The sequence below is a fragment of the Dinoponera quadriceps genome, unplaced genomic scaffold, assembly GCF_001313825.1.
Source record: "Dinoponera quadriceps isolate SergipeBrazil2010 unplaced genomic scaffold, ASM131382v1 scaffold96, whole genome shotgun sequence".
In the NCBI taxonomy this organism is placed as follows: domain Eukaryota; kingdom Metazoa; phylum Arthropoda; class Insecta; order Hymenoptera; family Formicidae; genus Dinoponera; species Dinoponera quadriceps.
The window spans coordinates 821692-844914 of NW_014554269.1; the positions used below are offsets into that span (position 1 = coordinate 821692).

The following is a 23223-nucleotide window of genomic DNA, read 5'->3' on the forward strand; positions in this document are numbered from 1 at the left end:
CCCCGAAGCCTTCCATCAGCGTATTTTTGGCACAGAGACCGCACAAAACCACGGCGCGCTAAGTACACTAGGCGTGTGTACACGCGCGGAACGCGACTCGGAACTTTTCGCGAAAACTGTTAACAAAAAGTTCCGTTGTGTACAGCGCGATACGCAGCGGCCAGGAATATAGCTGAGCTTTATTTACTTCGACCATTGTTACTTCTGCTGCATAACGCAACCACCCCTTCTCCACACCCCTTCCTGCGGCTGAACATGAATACTGCCTGTTATAATTTCTATAATTAATAAAATCTAAACACGCACGAGCGGTCGTGTTCGACGGGTGTGGCGTACCCTCCCCCCCCCCGGATTCCGACGGACTCTTGTCGCGGCGATCGATAATAAAATTCGCCGACGGTGAATAATGAAGCACGCAATCCGTCGAGCCTCCGGCTCGCGCTGGAAATTTTCGCGATGAGCGAAACGCGGATTACGCGTCCGCGGTTTTCGCGCGACGTAAAGTAACGCGACGGCCGTGTCAGGGAAAACCCGAGCGGGAAACAAAAATAACCGACCGGTCTCTCTCGCGGAAGAGTCGAAATTCGCGAAGCGTCGTAATTTCGATGAATCGCCGAGCGGATGCGCGAGCACGCGCGATCGTATCTCCGGGCCGATATAGCGCAGTTGACACGACGTCGCGGGGGTTGATGAAGTTTCGTCCCGAAACGAAATCGCGACACTTCGATCCCACCGTGGTCAACGTGTGCGCCCATTTACGACGGCGCGGAGAGGGAAGGCTCCACGATGGGATACTCGCGTCTGTTTATTTAACGCGTGTGAATGACCCATCGGGAGTTCGCGCAAATTTGTGTGTGTGTATGTGTGTGTATCACCCAGGTGAATGGCGGAATATACCTGTGAATGGCGCACCTGTGAATGGAATATCTGATTTTAAATGCGATCGGCCGGTGCTGTAATTGTGTTTCACGCTAACGTCCCGACGTACGTACGTATTTGCCTTCGGTCCTCCCCTCCCCTGTCCTCCCCGGTATTACGGCGCGCTTTTTAACGCTACAGAGATAACAGAGATTTTTAAATCCATCCGTTGTAATTGGCCGTGATTCTTTCTGGCGGAAAGGAAGAATGAGAGGAAAAGAGTAAAGGGGAAGAATGGTCGGGTAAACGTGAATTTACGCGGTAGGGGAGGAACTACCGGCGTTAAACCTTCCTCTATTGGTCCGAGAGTTCGCTCGTTTATTATATACGCGTGTGAATAAAGCACGCGTTTTCCTCCGATATATATATACGTACACACGCACACACATATATTTCCCAGCGTGCAACATTTATTATCGAATTCGACGTTAAACGTTGGCGACCCGACCGCCGCTCGTTACATGAATATGCAATTCCGCTGTGCCGAGCGCGCCGGAACGATATTTACTTAGTAGTTGTCAAATGAAAGTTTCAGACGAGCGACAAACCGCATTCCGCTGCAACCAGTCGATTCCGCGGGAGGAAATCGTTTCGTACGTCGTCGGCCTCGGGGGGAAGAACGTGGACCGACCGACCTTCCGCACGAGTTTGAATACTCGCGACCCGAGAAAAGAAATAACCGCCGGGTCGACGGGACGCATCAGCACCGTGTCATGTGATACTCGGGTTTTGTGTAAACACGGACGCGATAGAAAGTCGCTTTTATTGAACGAACAAGCGAGCGATAGAGAAAAAGAAGAGAGAGAAAGAGAGAGAGAGAGAGAGACAAGCGAAGGTCGTAAGTTCGCGTTCGTCCGGTACACAGATTACTACGACGCGTTTCCTCCTTATCTCGCGACGTCTAAGTGGCATTTCATCTGCCGCGGCCTTTCGAAAATATGTCCGTTCAAGTCGACGTCGCGTCAACGAGGCGAATTTTCGCCGCTTCGGTTCAACGTCGTCGTTGATGCTGTTCTCTCATGCGCGCCCGGCGCTTTTCGCCCTCTCGCGAAACTTATCGCCTCAATCAAGCGAAATTCGAAATATGAAACGCGAGCGGGGAAGCGGGTGAAATCAACGAATAAAACGATACGCTTTTGCGTATCGGAGTTTTGTAAACCGCGAGAGATGCGGCATGCGCGAATTTATCTCAAAATAACGGGAAACCCCTCAACGCGCGGCTCAATGAAATATAAGAGCACATATCTCTCTCTCTCTCTCTCTCTCTTTCTCTCTCTTTCTCTTTACGCGTCCGGGCTCTCATTTTGTACATTTATATCAGCTGCCTCTTATCCGCAACAAGTTTTGCTCCGCGTATTCCCCGCTCGCCGAATATCCAAACGCAAAGCGCGGCATGAAATAACGATTTAAAGAGGAGTAAAAATACCGCCAGCGCGTTCGCCGGCCGACCGGCGGAAACTTCCGAGCGAAATAAATAATAAATCCGCTACATTCCCCCCCCTCCCCCCCCCTCCGCAATATCGCGCGTCAGCGCCGCGCCCTGCTTCATCTGAATAATTTTCTTCGACGTTCAGTCGAACGTTTATATTTAAATAACGACGAATCACACCCCGCTTCCAACGATGCATAATTCGCGAGACGGAATGCCCGACCGAATTCTGCATAATTCGACCCGCCGACTCGCATCGGCAAAACAAAATAAAAACAAGCGAATAAACGGAAAAAAAAAATATTGCGGGAAATCGGGATTACAGCTGTAATCCCATTACGTGTATGCGTGTGTACGTGTGTTTGTACGTGTGTACTTTAATTTTTATAGTGTTTCGAATTATAAATCGTCTAAATAGGCATTAAAGACAAGCAACGTATGAAATTGCAGGCGGACAGTATTCGCGAACGTGTTCGAAAACATCGATCGAACGAGTCATACGAGCTCGCGTTCGCATTCGAGCCGCTGAATGCGTCCGCCAGAGAGAGAGAGAGAGAGAGAATCGCTCACAAACTCTTGCATTCGCATTGTCGTTTCGCAACTATGACCGATATCGCGAGGCGAATTTACGAGCGGCCGCGCCGCAGTTTCGACTCGGTCGCCGGTCGTTAACGTACAGCTCGTGCATCAGCATTAACCGCGTAACCGGCCCCGGGACCCGTCGGAAGGGACAGGTGCATTGTTAACGACGGCCCGCAATGAGTAACAATAGCGGAAGCCGGGCCGCGAATTAGTCCTCCCACCTCTCTCCGTCCAGCCGCCGGCAAAGCCCCGCCGCCGCAAAGTGTTTCGCGTCGCGCGAGCAGCGAGATTAGGCGCAGGTGTAACGAGTCAAACTACCGCGACGTTTGTTTCGGAAATGCGCGTAATCTCGCGAGCTGCGTGACCTCCCCCGCGGCTTCCCGGTTTCGATGCGTCTCGCAAAACGGCCGTCGCGCTGCGGCGACGCGTGAAAAAAAAAAGCGATCGCGCGATCCCACGTTGAAAGATTGGAAAAAAAAAGAAGAAAAGAGAAAAATGTATCCATCATGACGGTGGTAATTCGAAAATTGTTCGACTTTGTTACTGGGTCGCGAGGACGCGAAATGAACTCTCGCGGCTTGATTAAATGTACCATTAACTTTCGTCCCGAATTTCCACTGTCAATTAAAAGCGAAGAATGAGACGGACGGGAGTTCCGCGGAATTTCCGTGAAATTTCCCCGAAAGGAAGCCGCACGCCCGTCGCAGTGGAAACAAGTGCCGTCGGTGATTTTTCGAACGTGAGGCAGGACGCGCGCAATGTAAAACCAAGCGGCACGCATAAAACCGAATCGTAAAAGTCCCCGTGCGCGCGCTTTTAAATCCTCCGCGAGGCGAGCGAGAGAGAGAGAGAGAGAGAAAAACAAAAAACAAATCCTGCTTTTGTGGCGATGATTTATGCAAACGTAAAGGACGCAATATGCAACAGCACGGCGATATATCGCACGCGAACATCTCTCTTTCCACGCATCCATCTCTCACTCTCTCGCTTCGCCCGCCTGTCCGTCCGTTCGTCCGAATGGCGTACATCGAAGTCGATGGGGTCAATTGTCAATATTTTCCGCTCTGTTAGCGAAGAGAACGATTCGTTAGGTTCGTATAGACCGTCCGACACGTTCCTGGACGTGTTTCGACTCAATTTCGCCAAATTATATATTCTCCGCGCTCCAACGGTATATGAAAAATTCCAGCGGCCGCATTGTTTCGCGTGATATTCTCCGAAAAATTTCCCTCAAAATTACATATCTCTGCCCGGAATTGAAAAGTGCCAGTGCTCATTCCTTGAACCCTCAAGTAGTTGAAAATTCACGGGGGAAAAAAAAGACTAGCTTCAGTAGTTAAATTATTTATAACATATGCACACCTAAAACTTTAGCAGCGTGAGCAATTTTAATTGCTGCGGTAGCAAACTCTTTTGCTGCTGCAGCCATTAAAACTTACTGCAGCAAAAAAGTTTGCTACTGCAGCAATTAAAATTGCTCATGCTGCTCAAGTTTTGGGGTGTCCATGTGTTAAATAATTTAGCTGCTGAAGCTAATCTTCTTTTCATGTTCCTTACTTTATGTTCCCCTTCTTTATCATTATCGTTAAAAAAAAAAAAAAGAGAAACAAAATTCTTTAACCTCGATCGTAGATTTTATACTTCGGCCGTGAAAATACATTCTCCGCGTCAAGCAGTCAATCGATCTAGCCAGCACGGCAAATGTTATTCTTAAATGATTGCAAACTGAAGCTTCCTACCACGAAAAAACTTCCACCATCGGAGAAACGGACGTTGATCCTTTTCCTTTCAAAACAGAGATACATTTCCGTCGCGAAGCTTGACAGTTATACTTCTCCCTTACGACGTATTAAATCGATTTAAATTGACGATATTTCATGAAAGATCTCCCCCCGAAATGTCTCGAGAGATACATTCCCGCGGCCGTGGCGGCGCACTAAATCCCGAAGGAATGAACGCATGGATACGACGGAATATGAAAAAATAATTTTAACAACCGCCGCACCCTACATGCCGCGTCGTTTCTGACACTTCGTCCGCGGCGATGACAAAGCGCGCCTGTAGAATTAAACGAATGAAACGTTTCACGGTATGAATAATGACGTTGTTCTCTCTCCGTCTCTCTTTCCGCGCACTTCGCATTGGATTTAATTAAATTTGCCGTTGCGTTAGAACTATCGTCTTCGCTCCCGGGCACTGTCGCGCGAATGCCGCGCAAACACGCACGCAGAATTCCGCGTAAACACCAACAGGAATGGGAGTCTGTACCAAATCTTGCGGCATTCAAAACACCACGATGAAAGGTCAATTCTCTCTCTCTCTCTCTCTCTTCCGCCTTCTTCTGAGCATTCCCGAGCAATTTTATAATATTCGTTGTCATTTCTTCGAAGATCAAACTGTCAAAACCGATTCAATTTTATTAGTTAAAAATGAGAAAAAGCGAGTCGCCCCCATGTCCGCAGTAGTGTCAGCGATTATAGCCTTACATGTTCATTACTGCTCATTGCTGTTCACACACACGGTTCACGGCTTAAAAGCAGAAAAAGATACAACTGAGGCCTGAATGACAATAATTCTAACAGGATTCTTTCCAGTGCAAGAAAAAGAGAGTGTTTGATTTGATGAAACTCCACGCGATACGATCACGCTATTCTCCCGAAGAGCATCTCGGGGCCGATCGACAACACGGAATCTCGTCGCGCGTGTCGGCAGCTCAAACACGATTTATAAACTCACACTCGTAAATTCATCCCGATCTCGCCGATCGCGTCGACGTCCAGCGGACAATTCGCAACACGAAGACAGTTTCCCCGGCTACTTACTCTTTCGACGGTCCAATCAGCGGCATCGCGCCAGGATGCTGCTGTATGTACGTCTCTGTGCGGGTAACGTCGCCATTAATTCATATTACACACTTAACGAGGCACAGGTGTCAAGAGCATGCCGCTGTCAGCGGCAATGACGGAGCTTTCGGTGCAAGCGGCGATTAGGCGAACGCTTGCACGCTTACGAGGGAACAGTGACGTTTTGTCGCGCTTATCATCGAGGCAACGCGCGCATGTACGCACGTGTGTGCATGACGCCGATAAGGGTCGAGCGCACTCCAGACGTAACAGTAGCTGCCGCGCGCGTACTCGCGATTATCATTCGCGCGAACGTAATCGCCGACGCGTTACAGCCGCTGCGATTACGCGCGGAAAATATCGGGCGCATTCGTGTAACGTATCAAATAAATCTGTCCCTTTTTAGCGGACGTGCGTTCCCGGTTCCACCGAGCCGGCCGAAAATTGCAACATCGCGTTTTATACGCGGCCCAGCCGGACTATAATATTAACGCGGCTCGCCCATTTCCGCCGCCGCTCGCGCGAATCGCGGCCGAAATCGAGTCGGTTCGCGTCATCGACGCGCCATCAACGTACGCTAATACGTTTTCCCGTTTAAGCCCCTTCCGCGCAATCTATAATTTACGACGACCAGTTATCTCCGTTTGCTTTTTTATGCGCCACGAGCAATGCATACAGATTGCGTGCAAGGCCGCTGGATATCTATCGGTACCTATCGCTTGCGGAATGTGCGGCATTTCATTGGCAAAAAGTGGCGATTCACTGAGCGTCTACTGACGCATGGGTCAGGGGGGGGGGGATTTGTGTAGCGGTGACACAGGCGTTCTCGCAGATGATGCACGCCAACTATCTATTATTTCTAGTTCAATTTGCCGTCGTGCAATCGTCGTATGCACTCGAGAGAGAGAAGGGAAGGAATTTCCCCTCTCAGCCGGGCTCATATTATGCCCACGGCGGATTAATGACGGAATTATTGTAGAGTTTGATAGAATTATTATAGATCGCGCGGAAAGCAGACTTTAAGCGAATTTTCGAGTGTCAGGATCCCCGGTCGGGAATTTTATCGGACGGTACCGGGCGACGGCGGGCAATCACGGCGAATTTATCCGAGCGACGAATGGCAGTTCGTTTCGACGCGAATTTATATTCGACGAGCGATAAGTTCGATTGCGCTCGCATTTTCTCGTAAATTCGCGCGGTAATTGAGTCCGTTGCGCGTGAGCTGGGACTACACAACAGTAGCAACAGCAGGAAGGAATCGCGCAGTTTCTGACAATGCAAATTATGTTACAGTTCACCAACGCGAATGACGATGCCGACATGATCGGCACGCACGATACTCGTCCATAACGCGATGATACCTTCGCTCGGCGATGCACGAGCGGGCGTAACAGCACTTTTTATCGCGTAAACGACGGGGAAATGATCGATGCGGCCGTGGCGCGTCAAGACACGCACGGGAGCAACGCGCGTCCGACTGTTTTCCGATAGTTCCCCCGACCGGTAATCGAAGCCACGGTAATTTACCGTGAAATCCTATCTTTCTCGGTCATTTATCTAAAATACCTCACGGACACGGTAATCTTCATTCCGCGAACTTTTCTCAGGCAGATCGGCGAACTCGTTAAATCCCAGAATCGATCTTGTCTTCCGTGCGTATGGAATATTAAAATATAAATGGATGATATACATTTTTGTGGAAGCGTTGCGCGAAAAAATTCACTCTCGCGAATCGCTGCAAGATCTCACCCGACTTTCTAGTCGCGTTTTCTTACTGAAGAAAATTGTAGTTATTTCCCGCTTCAGCTGTACCTTCATACCTCTTTAGGGTTTTAATTATAAAGCTAGTAGTGGCAATGCTTGTAAGGTATTATCACTGACTATACACTTCTCAGAAATATATGGTTGCCTTGACTATAATTATTTCATTATGATGATTATAGTTACGAATATCAAATATTTTTTTCTCAGTATGCAAAGAGGATTATATTTGCCAGAAGTACCTGTTACAATTTCTCTCCAATTTTCTTGCTCAAAAATTCTTTGCATTCTCCGAAGCAAAGTGTAATACATAAAAGCGAAGCGGCAAGGAGAAATTTCGATCGCAACGAACACGTCGCATCCGAGATTCGTCCTTCCTATCCTTTTTTCCCCCGAGCTTTTCCGGAGCTTTGTCAGCATCGAAAAGGGCAAGTTTACGTAATAGCCCGTCTTAGCGTTTACGCCTTTCAAACGTAGAGACGACGATCCTGCAATGTTGCATATTTCATGCATTTTTCATCAGCTTTTTATGCAATATACTGTCATGCAAACGACACCAGGCGCACGGAAGAACCAGTGAATACCAATATCACTTTATGTAGCGGCCCGTAAAAAGCGACTTCTCGTCGATAGATTGACAATCTATCGTGTCATTTATTCCCATTCTTTCTACTTGACATCGCGCGCGAGCGCTTTCCACCTTTATATTCCGGAATATTTCTGCCTCTCGCCGCCCCCCCCCCCTCTTTCCCTCTCACGATACATACATATATACCGTACGTAGCTTTGAAAGTCAATGACCGGCTAACAAGTCAGTTTGTATTATTCAATGCAAATACTTCGATTTGGCAGCCGCCGCTAACTAAAGCAGTTTTCACGCTCCCGCTCTCTCTCTCTCTCTCTCCATCTTTGAACAGCAAATGTTTTCGCAAAGCGGAATAAAAGTACGGAATTCGTGTTGAGTCCGTGCAGATCTTCGGCGTTGAATTCCGCGGTAGTCCAGCGATACGTAACCAAAACTCTCTCGTTTAGCCTTCGAGTTAAACCTACGGTAACTTCGGCCGGGCCGGATCGATTTATTTACGGGAGAACTTAGCGCGGACCAGCGAGATACGAAACTTGCGACACGGACGAAAGCGCAAAGTCTAACAAACCGCGGCTACCGACAGTTCAATCGTGGAGAAATCGATTTCTCGATGAGTACCCACGTGTTGATACGCGGACTGACGTCAAACGAAGCACACGTTTTATGAACGAGAGAAGCAAGAGAAAGAGAGAGGCCGTCACGTGAGGTCGAGGAGCGAAACCTAGGCGATATTATTACGATTCTAGAACCGTTCGCTCGCGCATATATATGTGTGTATGTGTGTGAAGTGCGAATCGCTTCATACGGAAGATGAATATTTTTCGGAGGGAAAACAGGCGAGCGTGCCGACACTTCGGTCGACACCGCGGCCGAGTCGATTAGCATGCAAATGCCTTTAAATATTATATTTGTAATCTCTCCAAAATGACCGGGCCGCGGAATCCGCGCTAATGGGAGCGTAAAAAGCTGCCGGAGAGTTTGTGCACCGGCGATATTACAATCGCGAATCGTAAACATCGGTTGCGAGTGTCGCGACGGGAAACGCGAATGTATTTGCCCTTCGCGAATGAATCATCTCGTTGGTTCGTCGCGCAACCGGTGCGAACGAAAGATATTCCATCAGGGCAGTTTGTTTCAATATGGCGCGCGCGATTGAATAATATTAATATATGCATATAGATAGGCGAACAAATGGATTCATTTGACGTTTGAGTAATGGAGGGATTCCCATGAATCGCGAAACCATCGCGCTTATCGCAGTTTTATTATCGCAAAGGGAAGATACACAGGAAAGATGTGACGTACGAATGCACGAGAGGTGCAATGAAGCGATTTACAAGAACAAAGCGAGAAGTCACGAGTTAAATATGCATATACATGAACCGAAAGATGTATAGGAAAAGAGGGAGAGAGAGAGAGAGAGAACACAAGCGAGACAGAAGACGAGAGCACGTATGATAGTCACGCAGAGTATATTCTCATGCCAGAATTCCCTCACTTTAGCTGTCGACAACGTTCTGCATTTTGCAATTGGGCGACTATCGATGGAGCTCTCGACCCGAAAAGTCAAGAAGAAGAAACGACGGACGAGGGCGTAAATTCTCCAAATAGATTTCCAAAGATAAGGATCGATCTACACATCGGGGCGATTGGTTTCTCAAAAATCCCGACAAACGTAAGCGTCAAGATGGGCGTCGGAGAGAGAAAGAAACGCGCGACCAACGCGACAGAGAACTGATCAAAAATTAACGGGGCTGTACTACGTGTCAATAGAAGTATCGATGGAGCGCTCGGCACGATTTCCTTCGCGCGATTTCCATTTCAGTTCCGCTATCGCTTTAATACATCCTCGCCGTAGCCGCGCAGCGTCTCCGGCGAACTATGGGCGGGCGCAGCAATGCGCTTTTCAATTTCCTACATCCCGCTGGAATCGCGCACGGCGGCGGGGGCTACCTGCATCCAGTCCCTGAGATTGAAAACTGCAAAATCGCGACGGTCGTCCGGAATCATTTTCTCGCGAAATCGAGCGTTCGTAGCGAGGAACGAGGTCGCCGGCAACGTCGTCGCGGAAAGAAGGAAATCGCGCGAGCGGAACAACAGCGACGCGGTCGATGTCGCGGTACCGAGGACCCCTATCGCCTTCACAACTCGACGCCCGATTAATTATTTTCACGAATCCCCCTCGCCCAAAGTTTTCCCTCGCCGCTTCTTCCCGAAGCTTCGATCCTCCCTCCTCGCCGCGCGACGCGTCAGGACAGGACCGACTGTACTGTTCGACAGTTCAGGACGACGCCTTCGACGACTGTTTGCGGGTTTCTTGCTCTGACCGTTGATCGTTACACGCTCGAAATGAAAAAAGTCCGACAGCGTTTCCGCGACGCGAAGCCTCCCGCATCGTCGTCGTACTTCCGGTGACGGGGTACTTCGTCAAGTCCCCGCGAAAATTCCGTATCGACGGTCCCTGTGGCGCAACCATGTTCAAGATCATAACGTCGAGGTTAGAAATCTTATAATTAGACTTCGAGATTATGATTGTAAAATTGGAATATTCATTTGTAATGATTTCTCCTTATTTTACATATCGTCAGATTCACGAATAAAAATTGTTGAAGTAATGGAAGTTTCTTCACAGGAAATTTCTTCTTACAGCCCGTATAAAAAATTTGTTGAAATTGTTGGATTCCATGTTTGGAATTCCTAATTGGTATCGTAGTGGGATTATCTATTTAAATACCGAAGATTTCATTAATACTCTCCCGTTCTCTAAGCACAGTGACATCGGAAATTTCCAATTAGGTGCGTCATTTTCAAACATTAGCATCATTACTGCTGCTTTGGAGCATCGATGCCGGTAACGAACGTTGAACATGATAATCAACAGTCATGATGCACGAATATTCAGAAATGATGCAACTAATTGGAAATTTCCGATACTATTATGCTTAGGGAATGAGCATTAATGGAGTCTTCTGGGTATTGACATGTAATTTTTCCGCCTAGGGCGGAAACATGAAAAGTGAAATTTCCAAATATTTTCAAATTAAAAAATTCACACTTTTCACGAGTTCACACTAGGAGAGAAGATGGTTTTCTGAGGGTTAATTAAGAATCTTCCGATCTAGCGAATGATAAGTTACAGAAAGGTTGCAACACTCTTTTTTTTATAAGTTTTGGAATGCATTCCGTGTCCAATAAAAGAATTGGTTTTTTAATCATTCTCAGGAAATGTATTCCTCTCGGATACGAGATGCATTGCGAAATATTTTAATCGAAATCTGTGCTGCATACGAGAAAATTCGGATTTCTTCCACAACTTCGATTAATTTCAATATCTCAAGTCCACTTAGAACGATCCGTCATTCGCGACAGACATTCGAGGCAGATTTTTACTCGTGAGGAAACCTCGGTAGAGTCGTGGCCACATTTGCAAATGTGCGCACGCACATTGCACTCCCGCAAATTCTAAAATACACCCTCCGTTGTATCGAAAATCACAGATCCCCGCTCGAGTTCTCCGTCGTGAATACATTACATCGTCTGAAGCGCGAGCTAAAGCTGGCAGCATCGTCCGGCACTTTACTCCCTCGAAGCAGCCGAATAAAAATCGACTCGTAACCCGACGTTACAAGCGGAAGCGCGCATAAACGCCGCGTGCGTGTCGGCTCCACCACGAGCGCAAGCGGCGCGTTCGCGCGATAGTTCGCTGCGCCGAATGCGCGGCGCATTCTTTCGCAATCCCGAAACATTAATGCGTCGCGGCGCTCGTCGACGCGGAGTCACGTATCCGCCCGGTTACCGATCACCTGGGACCGGCACTTGCGCCCCGGACAAGTTCGAGGTAATTTCGAAACTCCATTCCGGGGTGACACGCCGCCGTACACGGCACCGGCGACGGTCGGATCGGCGGTATGGTTATTGGCTCGCATTCTCGAATTACCCAATCGCTTTTACGAGACGGCAGTTGTAGTGGTGGAGACGGTGGTGGTGGTTGGCGGCGCACGGGGAAATAAACGATGTGAAGAGCGAGAGGGCGGGAAATAGGTCAGGCAAAAGTAAATAAGGCAGAAATCGAGTAAATTTGAGGAAGCGGCCGAGAGATGAGGAAATTACTAGGCGGCAGGGGTTACAAACAAAGTGCGCGCGGATGGCTGAGACACATCGACGCGCGCACACACACAAGCACGCATATCGAACACGAGCATGCCCGTATGGTACCAATACAATCGATTGTTAAGTTCAGACGAATAAATGGGCCGAGAAGCGCTCACGGGGACAGTTAAAACGCGAAATACGTTCGTTTCGGAAGAAGTCGCGAGTGTTTGCCATGAATATTCAGAGTTCTACATTCACCGCGCGCACAATGGTACCGCTACTGCTGCTACGTGGGACACGATACCCACCGTCGGGGCCCGTAAGCACGTTCGCGCGCGGCTCGTTTGATCGAAAAATAGCGTTTCATTTTGAGTTCGGAGAGAAGTCAACATTGCACCGTGTTTCTTGCGGCCCTGTGACAAAAATTCCGAAATTTCCGAGACAGAAAATTGCGAATAAATTTTTATTTCATACGAACAGTCGCTCTCTTCCTCTCTTTTCCGCCTCTTTTTTCCTTTCGACTCGCGCGCACGAGAATTCGCGCGAATTGTCGGAGAACACAGGGAACGTGTCTCGCATTTTCGCAACGAACGTACGAACGGAACCGAGCGGGACGACGATCGATCGTTTCCTTCGAGAAGCAAAACGCGACGTCGCGCTATGGAATCAGATCGATTATCTAACTAACAAACGACTGCTCGCGTCCATTACAGGAAAACCATAAATCTATGCAAACGTTGTTATGCATTTACAGCGCTCGCGCGGAGTTAGACGATATATCTTCAGAATTTGGATGCATGGGAGTAATGGACGCCAACGATAACAAGAAGTTTGAAGCACCTACAATGGTTGGCATAATTGTTACACTATTCCCGTTCACAACCACCCGAACGTAAACGTTCGCGCGTACCTGGAGGGAAATATCTAATTTGACGGGTCGTTGAATCTCCGGATAGTTAGTGATATTCAGGAAATAAATATACGCGTATAATTCCGCGTTCTTTGACAATTAGACGCGCAGAAGTAAATCGCGAGGCTCGCTCGTGCCTATCATTCCCTCATATTTTTTGTCAATTTTTAACATCGCATAATCATCGTGTAATCACAATTAACATATTATTGAGAGAAATGTTCGATATCTGAGAGCCCGCGGAACGTCCAGCGCACCCTTGCGCGCTCTACTTTGCGTTTCAATTAGATAATGTTTATTAACTCCAATTCCACGGCGGACAATCCCTCGTCCGAGCTCGGGAGATTATTCGACGTCGCCGTTCGAGCGCATCTAAACAACCAGCATGGCGGATAGACGTCTCTCTCGTTACTGAAAGAAAGCGATATTTTCGATGAAACTCGCGTGAGAGGCCACGAGAGAGGCGAGAGAAAACGGTAAGGTGTTGTGCGCGCGCGAACGAGAGTAAAATCCAGAATCCTCCTCCGCACCCGTGCCCGCTCACCTCTCCCCGTCAGCTCCAGCCTCAAAAGGCACCGACGTGTGTACACATTGGCACCGGAGCACATCGTTTCTTGCATGCACTCCTCCGACAATCGGATGCACCCGCGTGCACACAGGCTCACGGCTCGATGCACCGGTCGTACCGCCGCAATGACGCACACTGCTGCGACGTTTATACACTTGCATCAAATCGCCATGAACCCTCTCTCTCTCTCTCTCTCTCTCTTCATACACAAGCTCGAAGACGCTTCTTTCGAATAATCGCACACGAATACGTGCGCCAGCAGCATTCATGTATACTCGGACGCGAGTGCGAGAGAAATCCCAGTAAAATTATAATCATTATCGGTAACTCAACGATGTTTTCCTCTGGTTTTAACCCCAAAAAATAGTAACAGCAATTACACAGTAAAAAAGCTTGTACTTGAGTTAAAATCGGTCCTTGTTAGAAAATTTTTGTGTTATATTTTTTCGATATACCTTTGTGTTAATTTAACATGTTGTGTTTATGTTATCTTAATATATTTGTGTTGAGACTATATTCAACATATATAAGTGTTAAAATAACATATTTTATATTCCATTGACGATTAACGTATCGATTTTGTATTAATTTTTTATATAATGTTGATATAATTTGAACATAATATAAATAGTATTACTTTACATATTCACCTTGTGTTGAATTAACACAAAAACTCATATGGACGTTTGGGACATGTGGAATGTACCGAATTTAATACCAAATTTTTTGCAGCGTAGTGACACTGAAAAAACGAATCTTCTATAATTCCTTTACCAATGCAATTATTAGTTACAAATACCGAAAATTTCTCCCACAGTGTGAGAGAAAAAGCGGATATAATGAAGATTTTTCGCGAGAGAGGAGAATAATTCGTTTTCGAAATGCGTATTTCGCGTGAAGCGTTCGCGTATTTCGCGGACGTGGACGCGAGCTTGAAAACGCACCGAGCGTTATTTATGAAATGAAACAATTCATCCGGAATTCGCGTCCGTACTCCGTTCTTCTAGCGAGAGATTTGCGCTTCCGCGATTCACGAGACGATCCGAAAAACTCGAGGGCAGATGAATCGTGCATCTTATGGCGAGTCCACTTGCAACTCCCGAGGAAGTTCCAAGAGAATACCATTCTCCTCTTCTCCTCCTCGAACATCCCGCTTATTCGTGATATTAATTCGATCGTCTGAGGCACTCATTAAATTCCTATATCGAAGAGAGTTCGAGTAAAATTTGTTAGAGGTAAATTGTTGTTGCTGCAGTTTATACTCGAGAATCTTAATTCCCTAACAGTATTTGCTCCCCGACATCAAGTAGCTGACTAATTAAGACGGCAATGAAGTCCCCGCAGCGGGCGCGCGAGAGAGCGGAGAGAAGTAGAGAGAGAGAGAGAGAGAGAGAGTGCTCGCAAGATCCGACTTCAAATTCGCATCCCCCAAAGGAATGCATCGCTATTCGCTGGCTCCCGCGTTATCCGGGACACTCCGGTACACGCGAACGAGGTGCAAGCGAAGGCGAAGCTTTCTTCTTCGCTTCGTGCCTTCGTACCGCTTAAGTTGGCTTCCAGCTCGACGCTCTGGAACTAAGTTTCCGCGAAGGAGATGGATTTACGGTGGATTCTTCCCCAACTATTTTACCCCCGGACCCAGCTCGGGCAAGGGCGAAAAATTCATTCCCGTCGAAACCCCGTCGAATAATGCAGGAACGCGAGCGTGCGTTCTCGCGCGCGCGCGCGCACGAATATCGACGTTGAATTATGACGGTATTTTTCTCCGCCTGTGATTCCCGCGCGCGAAAAATCATATCGGCAATTTATTAATAATGAACATTACACAACGGCATTACCTTTGCGAACGCGACGCAATGCGTGATGAGGCGAGGCGAAGCGAAGCTACGCGCTCCCCGCTCGCTCTATTTTCCGATAAAAAACATGACTTGAATATTGATTACACGTCCACGCGATTAGCAGAGCGCGACTGCGATTACTATTATTGTTCGTCATGCTGCGAAACGAAAGCGGAGTGCCGTTTCGTGATGTTGAAAATATACGGGATTCATGACAAACGAATTTCCAGTGACATGTTTGCACATATGAGCGTATGTGTTTGTGTGTTATTTGTGTGCGTGTGTGTCGCGTGTGTGCGCACATGATACGCGTGCTTGTGAGTCTCTTTGACTGGAGACCGATCGAAATTACGGTAATACAGCCAAAAGCGCGGTCTGTGATTTTCCAAAGTTTAATTTATCGTAGCTCGCTAATGTCGAGTATAATTTCGCGCTCGTCCGTCCGTCCGGGAGAAAAAAAACACAGGAAATGCGAGGAAAGAGAGATGTTTTTACTCGCAACAGTAAACTTCAATGATATTTACCAACGTCACTCAGCGCGCATTTTCTCCCGCGCAATCTTTCGCCAGATAAAAAAAAAAAGGGAATCCCGCTCACGCACACAAGTGTTTCATCGATTGCCCGTCGTCCGTCAGCGGTGGCCTTTTCTAAAACGCGAGAGCCGTCGATGGCCTCAACCTCGAAAAATTAAACAGACGGATGAAATTACAGGAATTTAATTAAACCGGTATTTTTCGGAACTCCCGTTTCGAAACCGAAATACCGAGCGCCGCGGCAAAATGCGACCGCCTCCGCGCGTATATCTGCACGCGTTACCGCGCCCCCAGGTTTTGACAATGACGTCAACGATAGAAGCGAAATCTGATAATGCAAATAGCGCGAGCACGAACGCTCATTCACAGATAAGACACAGCTATCGGGCCTGATGGCCAGACCGATGCGCGACATTAGCGAGCAGTCCTTCAGAAATCCGGTCAAACGTGATCTGGCGCGACAACAAAAGGAGCGACCGCGCCAGTCAATCAACTTCTTGCTCGACGATCAGAGTCATCCCACGAGTTGCACTCAGAATCGATTCTCTTTCTGCCATTGCGATTTCGTAGCGCGATTTCAACAGACGACAGATCTCGTCAAGCGATTGAGAGCGAAAAAGAAGAAAAGGACTAGTGGAAGAGAAAACACGGAGGGGGGGGGGGGGNCATTTCTCGCGTCTGTCAAAAATTATGAAAGACAAAAACCCGGCGAATTCCAATGGTTAATAGTTGTCTCTTGAAACTCACGTGATATTCAGATTTTAATTCAGATCTAGATCTTTTTCAGTTGCATCGTACGTCATGTTTGGCATTGCATCTGTAAACGCTATTCGATTGAAAAACACATCCAACTCCGAATTCAAATCTAAGTATCTCATCTGAAGCAAGTTTCAAGTAACAACTATAAAGCTTATCTATAATGTGCTCTTCGCGTATTTCTTGCTCTCTATACTTTTTTCATAAGTAAATGAAAATTCTTGCAGAAAGAAAATTACAGAAGGAAGAAGGATAGAGAGCAAGAAACAAGACGCAAACAGCAAATTGTAGACCAAGCTTTAATACAAGCCGAAGAAATATGACTAATAATCTTGCGACCGGCGTACCATTGGCTAGATGAGAGGGAATCACGACGACGATGGAATTTGACACGCGTCGCCGCCTGATTCGCACCTATTAACACCGATCGACCTGTATTTTGTCTCTCTCTCTCCCTCTCTTTCTCTCTTTCTCTCTCTCTCTCTCTCTTACTCTATCTCGCATTCTCGTGTTCGGAGAATGTTATGCAAGCCTTCGAGATAAACACGTAATCGTGTTTTCGCCGAATTAACGGCGACGGAAGTGTGATGCACCGACGCAGCGTGAATAAAGTCCAGATCGTGAGGCCTTATGCGAGGATATATAAGAGCAGAATGCGAGAGAGATAAGAAACAGTGCCAGTGTATGACATCACCGATACCCCGTGAGATAAAGAGAAGCCACAAAGTGGACGTTAGAATAGAACGAAGGAGTGCTTCTCGCGTGTCGATGCGCATCGCGAAGGCGTAACGCTCGGATATTATCGCCCGGTGAAAACACAAAATACCCGCAGGGGGAGGAAGGGGGGGAGATAGCGAATATAGATCGCCGTAATAATACGTATATCGTACGTAACGGTAACTCCCGCCACGCAAAGAGTCGCGTATCCCGATATTTACGCTTTGTTCCGCGGATTTCGTTCGTATTTCATGGTGTCTTGACCCCAATGCTCACTCGCGCGAAGTAACACTCGAATCTCGATATAGAAAGCCCGCGGGACAGGAGGGCGGCTCGGAGAGCGCGTTATACACGCTATTTTCGCGACTAGATTAGATATCGTGTTCGCGCGCGCGCGCGCGCGAGCTACCGCTCGTTTCCTCTCGCGCGCGTTATTCCGCAGCGTGCTGCGTCGCCGCACAGCGGCTAAGGCAGCAGAGCAAGCTACGATCAAGTTCTAACACTTTACTGCCCGGGAGCTTATTAATAGGCTTTGTATATTTCTCTTTGATTATAATTAAGAGAAAATTTTTTTACTATACCGATTTTACAATTTTGGCTCGGAAAGGAACAGAAAATATCCGTGAAAAAATATTGAAAAATCCGGGTTTTTTTCCCTTTTTCTTTTCATTTATTCGTAGGAAAATTGAGAAAATCGGATTTTTTCCGAGTCTTTAAAAATATTTTTTATTATAGTTTAAACAGTTTCTTGATATAGTTTGAAATGTAGTCAATATTCAGTGGAATGTGTTTTTGAATATCGCCCAGAAGTTAAAATTTATAGATTTGATATCGGCTGTATTTCTAACAGCATCAAGAAAAAGTATTCCAACCGTGTTGAAACTAAAAATACGGCCGTTGCTGGTTATTAAAATGTTAACGTTTAATAGGCCAAAATTCACTAATCTCTTATCATTTCCGTCCTGTCCGAATATACGTTTAAACGTTAATTCAATGCAATATATGATATGGTGATAATAACAAATTACTAATAATAATATAACTACTAATAACATATTACTAATAATAATAGTTGATTATTAATGATTAATAATGAATAATTGATATTTGAAATGGATTTATTAGGATGGCGTATCCTTTAATTACAAAGTAAAATCTCATTAGATCGATTGTGTTTTTAATAAGACTCCCGCTTTGATCTCTATTCCGAATATATGTTTAAACGTTTAGCGTGTATCCCCTTACAACAAATGTCTATTAGAAACCGTTTCAATATAACTAAATTCGTTTAAATGAATTCTGCTTTTTTTTCCATCAAATTTGCGAAAGTTTTCATACAAGTTATATGTAAGATTAGTTTTTTACTTTGTTGAAACTTCCGTCCAAAGGGCAACAAGACTAACATTTCGCCTCTTTCGTATAAACGAATAAACAGATTCACAGTTAGTAAATGGATACACGTTTTCAAAAGCACATATAATCGCGATTACTTTATTATACGTATTTGAAACGTTTTTTCGTTTAAACGTTTAATATGAGATTCTAGTTCCAACAACATCGAGAAAAAGAGTTCAAACCATGTTGAAACCAAGTGTACAGGCGGTGCCGATAAGTAAATGTTAATGTTTACTTGGCCGAAACTCACTAGTCCCTATCATTTCCGTCCTGTTCAATTTCAGTGCGATACAATATATGGTGATAACAATAATAATATTACTAATAATTATTATGAACGATTAATAGGTAATAATTGACATTTTAATGACATTTATTAGGAATGCATATCCTTTAGTTACAATAGGAAGATGATATGACAGTGTCAAACTGTCAGAATGACAACCGATCAATATTCATTACGTATATTCAGACACACGGGAGGAGGGGGAGGGGGATTACAATGAACGAGTTTTTTTCTCTAACGAACGTTGAGGCTTTATCAGAGCCTGGTGCTTCGATATAGAAATTTGGATAAGGGAGAATCGTGATTACCGGCGCGTCAGGCTCGGACGCGGAAAAGGATGGGCGGATGGTTTATTCGCGTACAGCCGCACATAATCGCGAGCCGCGTTGCGTCGTCGCGTTTGTATGCAAATGGACCTTCGCGCTCGCGCGATTTATTCCGCGCTCCTAAACGTCTATGTCGTGAAATATGCGCACCGCATACGCCGTGAGCGCTGCAAAGTGCATTTCCGAGCGGACGCGCCGCTCGCTCGCTTGTTCGCTTGCGCGCACGGGTATAAATAAATTTCGCGAGGCTCGTTTACTCGCCTTCAGTTTACGCGAAACACGGCTGGTCTACGTGGCCCGTGGAATCGCACTGACGGAAACGACCACCGGAATCCATATCGCTCAGAGGTTGATGCGCCTCGTTTGACGCGCCGTCGAGGGTAAGACCGACGCGCGTCTCTCTCGCGACGCGAAATAGATGACGTTGGAAATAGCGATGACTAAAACGGAGACGTCGTGTCGGGCGAGTCGATTAATTTCGTACGGTGGTTAATTGACAGTCGAGACGTTCGGAACTGCGAAACTTTCAATGCACGGTTCGGTAATAATAAACTAATTTATTATTAACCGATTATTATTAATAAATTGAGGGGTGTTATTTTTTTCCGTTAATAGAATCGTTAATTATAATTAATAGCAGATGTCCAGGTTGAAACGGTCGTAAAAATGTGTGCGTTAAAAACGGTTCACCATTAAAATAACAGAAAATTTCAGTGGACCGTTTCTAACACAACATTGTTTACCGCGTATGCACGGTGTGTAGCGGATATTATGGTGAAACACGATAAATCGAGTGTATTTTGTGTCGAGAGAGATGTTCTCGGAGAAGAGTTTTTGTTATCTATGGAATGGATAACGCACCGGTTTTATTTCCGCGCGACGGCTTATTTCTGGAAATTGCGCTTGCACATTGCGAGCGCGGCGGCGGTTGCGCACGCTCGAAATTGATCTATCCGATTACGATTTACTTGATTTCCGATAAATTCGAAATTCTGTAAAACCCGGATTATATGCCGAATACCGGCTAATCTCGACACGCCGTGATTATTTATGCGACGTTGTCATGACGACGATTTATCAGGCTGAAATACCGCCAGAGTCCAAAAAGCTCGATAACGCGGAACATATCGGCAGTCCCTTTGTTCATTCATCGATTTAATCGGGATAGCTGAAAATACGATCGTCTGTTCAATAGTGGTTACGCGTAAGCCTTAAGAACCATTAAAAAAAAAAACATCTCTTTCGGCCCACCACCACGACAAAACGCTAAAACAACAAGGCTGAAATTTTATTGCCGCTGCCGCGTCGTTTCGGTCGTTAACCTTCGAGTGTGGTCAGGTCTCCAAAACAAAAGGCGACTTAATCTATTTACATTCTTTTGAAGGAAGCAAAATAATACGAAAACACTACTAGAATACTACTAGAACGTAATGCTTCCACCGTCGCGTATCATAATAAGATCGTTCAATATTTGCAATTTGTCTGTAAATATTTCGGACAATTTCACTGAGAAATGATGAAGGGAACAACTGAAACGGATTATTTGGAAAATCGCAATAATTAATGGACGCGAAATTGAGCTCCCGATAATACGAGAATATTGTCTATAGTTTAATTTCAGCAACGCGTGAAGAAAACCGCGTGCAAACGAGGACCGCATCGCTGACGCTTAACTTTAAAACTCGATTTGAAGTTTCGGTTAACGTTACGATCGTGTTTAACTCAAATATCCAAACAAGACGGGATTCAGACTAGAGTTGAATGGTACGTCTCCGCTCGATTCTACATCTTCGTTTCATGCACCGTCGAAAACAATCGGAGGATCACTGTCAAATGCCTGCTTCACCCAATGGATATAAATTTGAATTACTGAATACTTCTCCAAATATGTACGCTCACTCCGATCCTCCAATTGTTTTTTGCAGAGTATTTACGTAAAACTTCACAAGTATTTGTAGAATCAGGTGCATCGATGTTGTCCGGTCTGTTAGCATTCGAAAGAAATATCATATAACATGTCATTCGTCGATATCTTTCTGTTCTCTACAAAATAAAACAACCGAACCTTCCAATCTCTATTAAATGTACAAGCGAGAGGTATATCGCTGGAATATTACAGAACGATATGGTGGCTAAATTAATATATCAAAATAATCCTGACTTGAATTAATTATTAAATATAATTGTTGAGTATATCACAGATTTATAATAATGAAATAATAATTAATTGCTGAAATTAATTGTTAAATATCGCAAAAACCTTAGCGCCTGTAAGTGCACTGTGCACGTTAAAACGCTTGATTTTACGGACGCGAATATATCGGATTGTTTATTTATAGATATAAAAACCCGTTCGTCCGATCGCGATTTCAAGCCCATTTTAAACTCACTTTAATGACAACTTCTCTGAAGCCAATGGTACACAATAAAACATTTTCGGTTACAAACAATCTACCCAAATTTTTATATTACTTTAATAAAGTGAATCTGTTAATTTAACATATTTGGCTATTTTTCAACATATTTCTCGTGTTAAAGCAACATACTAATTTAAGCGGACCATTATAACACAAAATATTTTACCGTGCAATTTCAGGAATTCGGAGAAGTTCCAAGGAAAGATCGAAAAGGATTAAACATACGGCGAGTTAGGTTAAATCATCATTTGTTATCTCGTCAAAAAAATTCACATCGCACACATATATTAATAGCTGAATATAAAAATCCTCCGACCACGATAAACTGTTAAAATCCCTGCTAAATGATCCGAATGAATGATATGTCATTCTTGTGTGTTCGATCGCGTGAAGGTCAGTTCGCGGGAAGCCGTTTCCCTAGCCGTTTACATCTCAGTAGCGAGTATTTCGCGGAACGAGGAGGAGGGGGGGGAGGGTCAAAGAGCGTCGTCAAAAGCGCGAAATACCTACGCTCCGTGCGTGCGTGAACGACACTACACGGCGATTCTGCTCCGTGTTTGAAAATCTCAGAGACAGACGCTCGCGAAACGTAAACAAGAATCCGTACGGAAGCTCACTCACCACCACCCGCGTCCGCAGCGAGTCGTCCGGCAGCGATAGCTTTCTCCGGCTGGTCCTCCGGTCGCGCACGAGAGACTTCCTCCGTCTTCGGGTCCCTCCGCGATCCGACCGGCAATGCACTTGGCACACTGAGATCAAACACCTTCCACTCTCTTTACAGTCCTTCGGTTCTCCGATCCTGCCGGATTGTACTTCCCCGTGTGTCGTCGCTCGCGCGCTCGAGGAGAGGCGAATGCCAACGCTGAACAACAAACAGGCACGCAGAGCAACAGGGAGATTCTCAGTGGAACATATTCATACTTCACGGATCAAGTGTAGATCGGATAACGAAATAATATGGCGGCGCGAGACGGCGGGCTCGGTCGGCGATCGCGATCTCGACACACACAGAAAACACGCGCCGGCTACTCGCTCGCGAAAAGCCTCACGATTGCTGCACGCACCACGTTAGAATCAGCCCCGCGCGTACCGGAACGCGACGACGTGGTCGCGAGAGAGAGAGAGAGGTTTGCGTATACGAATGCGACACGGAATCCCGTCCGACTGGCACAGTGGCTCGCGCGATTCTGCCGTCTACGACGCGCCACAGCCGGCGTCGACCTTAAAGGTCGCGCGCGCTTTCTCCCCCCCTCCCCCCCCCCCCCC

General features: G+C 46.2%; 1 protein-coding gene across 1 annotated transcript in view; it reads right to left on the reverse strand.

The window, feature by feature from the left end:
- The window catches only part of LOC106752109 (RNA binding protein fox-1 homolog 2-like), a 370278-nt gene extending 347162 nt beyond the window's left edge, over positions 1–23116 (reverse strand). Inside the window, exon 1 of the mRNA XM_014633549.1 lies at positions 22579–23116. The gene's annotated coding sequence lies outside the window, so the exon portion shown is untranslated. The remainder of the gene's footprint in view (positions 1–22578) is intronic.
- Between the last annotated feature and the right edge of the window lie 107 nt (positions 23117–23223).